This window comes from Lampris incognitus, chromosome 13 (genome assembly GCF_029633865.1).
Source record: "Lampris incognitus isolate fLamInc1 chromosome 13, fLamInc1.hap2, whole genome shotgun sequence".
NCBI classification, from domain to species: Eukaryota; Metazoa; Chordata; class Actinopteri; order Lampriformes; family Lampridae; genus Lampris; species Lampris incognitus.
Genome location: NC_079223.1, coordinates 10,569,920 through 10,577,499, shown reverse-complemented (window position 1 = coordinate 10,577,499; position 7,580 = coordinate 10,569,920).

Below are 7,580 nucleotides of genomic sequence, written 5' to 3'. Positions count from 1 at the left end.
AGGCGTCTATGCACTTGTCCTCTCTGTGTGGCTATTGGTATACGCTAAAATCCCGAGCCCTGGACATTCTCAAGGTGATTTGGTCTCCATGTTGCTTAAGGTTCCCATTTTATTTATTTTTTTCTTCCACCTGGCGAATTTGCATTAGCCAAGTGAAATCAAACCAGGGTTGAAACTAGACATAAGAAATTCATTCAGCTCATGCTCGACACATGCTAAACCCCTGAATGAGCAGGTCACTCAATCTGGAGGGTCTCCCTCGAAGAGAAAAGAAAAAAGGTCTAACAGCCATCAGATATGGGAGTGGTGGGCTAATTGCAGAGAACCAGGAATAGAGCAGCCGCTTTTAAAGGCTGTGTTGGCCTCAAGTGAAGCCAAACTGGACACAAATCATCTGGAGCACTATCCACAGGGGTGGGCACATGGGTGGGTGGGGGAGGCAGAGCAGATAAAACGGAGCCTAAAAAGCTCCTGGCAGCTGAATAAAACAGCCCAAAGGCTGTCTGTCATGGCTGGATGTTCAAGCGTTGGCCCCTCTTTCTGTTCTGGCTTTGTTCACGTCCCGGTTTTAGATTACTTTCATCTTCCTCCCTGACTCTCCCACAGGTGCTTGAGTGATTACAACCGACACAGAGAGGAAGAGGCAAACATGACATCTCAAACACAATGGAGTCCTGTATGCTCTCGATCTGTCAATTTATCCCTTGTGTTTGATGAGTTTGCTTATTGCTTTGCTTTCTTCACGGCCACGTTAGGGGGGAATGTTTGCGTTTTGATCTGAATTGGGTCGAACGAGTCTGTGTTTCAGTGAGCCGATGCGACGCCAATGCAACCTGCTTGCATTGCCATTGCAGTTTGTTATAAGAGAATGTTAACCTTGCTTTCCTCCACCCGGAAACAAAGTACATGCTTTATGCAAAGTCTCAACAGCAGAACAATAACCCAGGCCCTAAACACTTCCCTGCTCGTGAACCTCATGTAACATTTATTGCACACAGTGCACAAATCCTATACAGTAATTTCAATTTCAAACTAATATACGAGGGTGTAGTATTAAAGTAGCCCCCCCCCCCTTTTATAATGTTTGAATGCAGACTAGCAATGACGTGGGTAAGAAGTGAATACATTTATTTTCACTTGGTGGGTAATCATGTCTCTGGTGAGGACATTTTCACTACAGGTGTGAGGTTGACCTAAGTCTCCGTCCTTGGTGTGGAAGGATCTGTCATGCAGTATACAACAGCAGTACTGTTGGTAATGAGCACATTTCATAACCTTCAGCTTCAGTGTCAAGCACAGACAGATACACACAACGCTCTTGACACTCGGGGGCGTGTCATGTCTTTTTCCTTACAGAGCATCACGCTATCCATTATTAAAGAAAATTCTGCTCCTCTTTCCTTACCTCAAGCCTACTCTAGAGGACCGCCAATCCATAATAACATCATGATTGCATCATCGCACACATGTCTCTCATCTGAGGATGAAATCTGCACAACAGCTGGGCTGTCGGATGATGTTATTTTTGTAAAACAAAAAAGGGAAGCTATCTGCCTGCAGAGCCCTTTTGAGGCTCTTCTGCTACGTACCTCCCCTCCCCAGCCCCTCCCCAGCTGCTGTGGTATAACTGTTGAACTCCAAGAGAAGAGGAAGGGACTGACTGCTTCACCCAAACACCTACAAAGTGAATCTGCCATACTGACCCTTGCCCTTGAAGGCCGAGGGACAGGACCACTCATGCAGGCGATAAGAGTCTGAGGACTTGAGGGGGCAGGAAGTTGTCAAATGGCAGTGATGGTTTTGCCAGTAGACAGCGTAGGCAAGCTGTCAGCAGCACGAACGCAATATTGTCTTTAGTGAACTGCCTGCCCACACAAAGTGACAAAAGGCAGCGTAACTGAAGGGGTTGTGACATGTCAGTCAGCTGCCATGTCTCACATCTGTCAAAAAAACCCCAAAAAACAACAAAACAAACCCATCAACAAAATCACGCAGTCACTCAACCCCCCCCCAAAAAAACCAAAAGAAAACAACAACCAACACCAAAAGAACTCCCATTGTTCTATATAGAGAGGATGGATTTTGCATAAACAGAACCTTAATTCTAATGTAATCTGTAAAACACGACTTAATTTTTTTTGCTGTTGTTAATGTTGTGGCCCAATAAAAGTTTGGAAGACAAAATAACCAGTTTAGTTTTGATACTGCCGGCTAAACCCGCCTCGTCCAGGGTTATATGTTGGTCTGAATGTTAAGGGCAGCCTCGCAACCTTTCAAATAGTTTAAATGTAAAATCTTCCCTATTCAGCCCAACCTTTAGGTCGCCGTACAGCTGCCAGAGAAATAAAGAAATAGACAAACGACAAGTGTAGAAAGGGCAGGCCCTGGCCTCGACTCTGTAGGCCCTGGCCTCGGCTCTGCAGGCCCTGGCCTCGGCTCTGCAGGCCCCGGCCTCGGCTCGGTAGGCCCCGGCCTCGGCTCTGCAGGCCCTGGCTCTGTAGGCCCTGGCCTCGGCTCTGCAGGCCCTGGCTCTATAGGCCCCGGCCTCGGCTCTGTGGGCCCTGGCCTCGGCTCTGCAGGCCTCGGCTCTGTAGGCCCCGGTCTCGGCTCGGTAGGCCCCGGCCTCGGCTCTGCAGGCCCTGGCTCTGTAGGCCCCGGCCTCGGCTCTGCAGGCCCTGGCTCTATAGGCCCCGGCCTCGGCTCTGTAGGCCCTGGCCTCGGCTCTGCAGGCCTCGGCTCGGTAGGCCCCGGCCTCGGCTCGGTAGGCCTCGGTATCCAGGCCTACCGACATGACACTGCTTTTGTTTGCGCGGCTTTCGAAGGGTGGTCGAGTGAAGGTACAAAGCACAATGCAAAAAGAAACGAAAAAACAGAAAATCCATTTCAGCAAAGCACGACAAGGACCGTCATTCAATATTGTGTCCTGAAATCTAATTTTTTTTTACATGAGTGACATTTCAGTGTTAAATTTTCAACCCTGGCCATTTTTCACCTGTCAGTGGAGACGAAGCATCAGTCGTCCCCTTCGTAACCGGACTTGCACCGAGAACGGCCTCGACTTCGAAAGGGTCGGCGCAATCTTCCTCGTTTCATAAAAATTATTATTATAATTTTTCTTGGAACAATCGTTGAAGAAGTTAAACTGTATTGGGGGAGTAAACCCGCTCACATTTTGGCTTTTGTTGTCAAGGTTAAGGCGCCCACACCGCTCTGCGCTGCTGTTACTATCACGGGGAGAGCAATGGCGCCCAACTACACCGGAAGCGCGACCGTTGGCGTTGGCTCGGCCGCTCGGAATTCAAATTATTTCAACTTTGACCTCTGCTGCCACTGACCTTTCAAAGCGCAGCCAATGACGCAACGGTGACGTAGCCAGAAGCGACGCTTGCCAAGCGGGGGAAGGTAGACGGCGATGGAAGACAAAGTCGCCAGGACTCTTAACACAACGCGAAGGGCGTACCACGATCTGGACGGGTAAAATAGCGAATGGCGAAATGGCAGCAGGCAGATGGGGCCACCAGGTTTGTGAATAGGCATGTAGTTTACGCACTTCCTAAATCCAGTGCTAAAGTTAGCTTAGCTTTGTTGCCCTATAACTGCGCTGCGCTATGCTCCGCAGCCTACCTCGCACATCTCTTAGTGTAACCGGTTATTTTCTCGCCCGGTGCGGGATTCGGTACGGGGTGTACTGCACCACAAGGCGACGCCACTAACCGCTCGGCTAAAGGGTCAGACCCGTTAGCTAGGGGCTAACGTGTCTTATTAGGAGTTTACGGTCGTCACCCTCTCCCGGAAGCGCGCCTTATTCCCGCGCTCCGAAGAGACTTCTGAGGATCTGCGCACTTCCGGATCCCGCCGCTGCCACCAATGTAACCGAGGGTTGTAGATGTCGCCTATACTGTATGAAACTATAAAATAACAAATACGGAGGTTCCACTTTCACACGAGGACCACTTTATTTGGATTCTTCCCCCAACAGAACTCCGCAGCAACGACGCTGCGTACAGCACTTCCGCTCTCTCTTCAGCCTTCAAAATAAGAGCTCAAGGCATACACTGTGGCAACAGCTTACAACAGGAACTTAAAATCACTAACAGGCTAAGTCCAGAAAAATAGGTTACATTATCATCTGCAGGCGCCCTTAGAATAGGAGGTCAAGAATGAACACATGACCGAATGACGTGTATCAACGAGTGGCCCTCGGTGTGGCGTGAGGGCCGACTGGTTGGCTCAACAAGGGAAAATAGTGTAAACTACTAATAAGACACGGTAGCCCCCTAGCTAACGGGTCTGACCCTTTAGCCGAGCGGTTAGTGATGTCGCCTTGTGGTTCAGCACACCTCGTATCGAATCCCGCACCGGGCAAGAAAATAACCGCTTACACTATTAACAAGCCACTGCCGGACAGAAAAGCATTAAAAACCCCGCGTTCGCCGCTCTGGTGGCCGAGCGGAATAAACCGCCGTTCTTGCAGTCCGCTCGTCGTGTGGCTGGGAGGTTCGTATCCCAGACTTGCCGTAAGCGGTCACGGCCAGAGCGTCCACGGGGTAAGGCGTTCATTAGGCCTCCCTTACCCGAAGGATAGTGGGTATAGATCGGTTTAGTGTTCGGGGACTCGTCGTTCTCCAGCGACCCCTCTGGCCCACCCGGGCGCCTGCAGCCAAGCAACCGAAAGCATTCTCCCTGCGTCTCCTTCGCGGCCTGAAGGTGATGCAATCCATGCGAGGCTTCAGCGTGTAAAATAGCGAGAGCAGCCGACACGAGTTTGAAGCCAGCTGGTGTTACGACTATCTCCTTCCTGTGGAAACGTGAGCCGGGGGAGTTATTCGACAAGAGTTCCGGCCATATGCCATTGGGTTAATTGGGTGGGATAAGGGGAAAAACTAGAAATAAATAAATAAAAACCCCGCGCTCATAGTGTATATATATATATATATATCTGAAGAAATAATACTATTTTCTTCAAAATAAAGTGTTGCCAGTCTATAATATAAGAAATTTGTCCAAAACATAGTTAGTTCTAATTATCTTCTTGTTTTTAAGTTCTCTTATGGTAGTGCCATAATGGTGCAGTTCTTGGTGAAAATGTCAAAAATTTGGTTTGGAGTCCATCCATCTCTTATGAATGTGGAATTTTCCAAATAAAACTGTGTAGAGAAAACAATATCTTTTTCCGTCTCATTATCTTCAAGACAAATATAAATGTCTTTATCCTGAAAGTGGATTGTTTGTCCAGTTTTCCTTCTTATATGATGCTGGACATCCACCCAAAATATTCTGGTATACGTACAGTGACAAAACAAATGACGGATTGTTTCTTCTTCTAGATGACAAAAATTACAAGAATATTCAATATCAATTTTAAATCTCTCTAACGTCGTCTTTGCTGGATATATACGATGCATAATTTTAAAAGAGACCTCCTTAACTTTATTATTAAGACAAAATTTGTCCCCAACTAGCCAAATCTTCTGCCAATTAAATTCTCCATCAAGGGAGGCCCAAAAGAATCTTCCTGGGGAGTCATGTTGTTTTCCAATCTGTTGGACACCATTTCACATGGACGACGCCACTTAAACCACCCAACCTCTTACTCTAATCTCAGCCTAAATTTGACCCATATCTTAATTTAACGTTAACCCCTGGTTGAAATGGAGTAGCTACAAATATTGTGTCCTGTTGTGACGGACCAGACCACCTGAGGCGACAGCAGTGAAATTAAATGGTGTTCAAGTGCCAGAGGCCTCAATTTGTTGTGTACTCTCCAAATCTTAATTAATAAGAAAAACTGAACAATATTGATTTCAATCATTTGGTCTAACATGGCTGTTTTTGCATACAGTATAAACCGATGTACACACGGTGGGATGGACAGTGCCAGCTAAGAGCCAAGCCCCAGCTAGCTGAAGTTCGCTAGTCGAGTCTTAAACACAAACTTTTGAAATGTATATGTACATGCAGGGAAGGCAGTGGAAGACAATACAGTCTGACAAGCCATGTGTGTCTTCAATCGTTGTTTTGATTCTGATATTTGCGGGTGGGCAGTTGGTGTGACCGCGTAGCGAGGCCGATTCCTGTAACCTGCAGTGCAGAACAAACCCAGCGGTTGCTGCCTCTGTTGTGACCTTATCCACAGAGTAATTGTTTGCTCAGGCCCCTTGGACTTTGGGGAGATACTACATTTCTCTGTTCCTGACTGGCGAGTCAATTATGCCACATGCTACATGGTCCGGGCTGCTCACACTGCTCTCAGAGGAAGTGACCTCAATACATCCAATAACCTTGCTCACACAAGTGCAGGCGCCGGGGAAGATTAGAAAACGCACCAGGTTTCTTATCGCTGATAGCTCTCTAATGGAGGACTGAGTTTAAGTGATAGAATTGGAACAGAGAAGTCGTTGTTTAGTATACTCGCACATGTTGGCCTACAAAGACTGGGAAGATGCAAATTGCCGGTGGTAACCATTTTCAAATAGTATATAAATTAGTCTAACAGGGTGCTAGCAACAGACTCTAAGGCATAACTGCAATCTCAAAATGAAACATCGCACCAAAAATGCATTTTAATATCTCTGTATCACTCAACCTGATGCAGGGAAGACTTACTAATACACACTTTTGAAATTACCCACTTGGACTACTGGGTAGTCCAAACTATAGCTCAAAACTATGTAACGTTTTATACGTATATATAGTGTGCGTGTGTGTGCGTGTGTGTATATATATATATATATCTATTACTACTATATATATATATCCATTATCCAAACTGCTTATCCTGCTCTCAGGGTCGTGGGGATGGTGGAGCCTATTCTAGCAGTCATTGGGTGGCAGGCGGGGTGACACCCTGGTCAGGCCGCCAGGCCATCACAGGGCCCTATATAAGATATATTATATATAATAACCGTCCATCCATCCATCCATTATCCGGCCCGCTTATCCTGCTCTGAGTCGCAGGGACGCTGGAGCCTATCCCAGCAGTCACTGGGCGGCAGGTGGGGAGACACCCTGGACAGGCCGCTAGGCCATCACACAGGGCCGACATACACACACACAAACACACGCACACACACACATTCATACCTAGGGGCAATTTAGTACAGCCGATTCACCTGACCTACATGTCTTTGCACTGTGGGAGGAAACCGGAGCCCCCGGAGGAAACCCACACAGACACGGGGAGAACATGCAAACTCCACACAGAGGACGACCCGGGATGACCCCCAAGGTTGGACTACCCCGGGGCTCGAACCCAGGACCTTCCTGCGGTGAGGCGACAACGCTAACCACTGCACCACACACACACACACAGACACACACATATATATATATATATATATATATATATATATAATTTTTATAATTATATAATTTATATATAATATAAATGGCTCAAAACTACTATAGAACAAAACTTGTTCCAAAAAAAGTCACTGCTCTGGACCCCATACATAAATGTATGGGGTCCAGAGCAGAAGTTTTGGAGCCCATACATAGGGCTGTGTGTGATACAGACCATGTCACTAATGAACTTACTAAGTCATCCAGTATACTACATGATGGCATCTGGTCCCTCTACG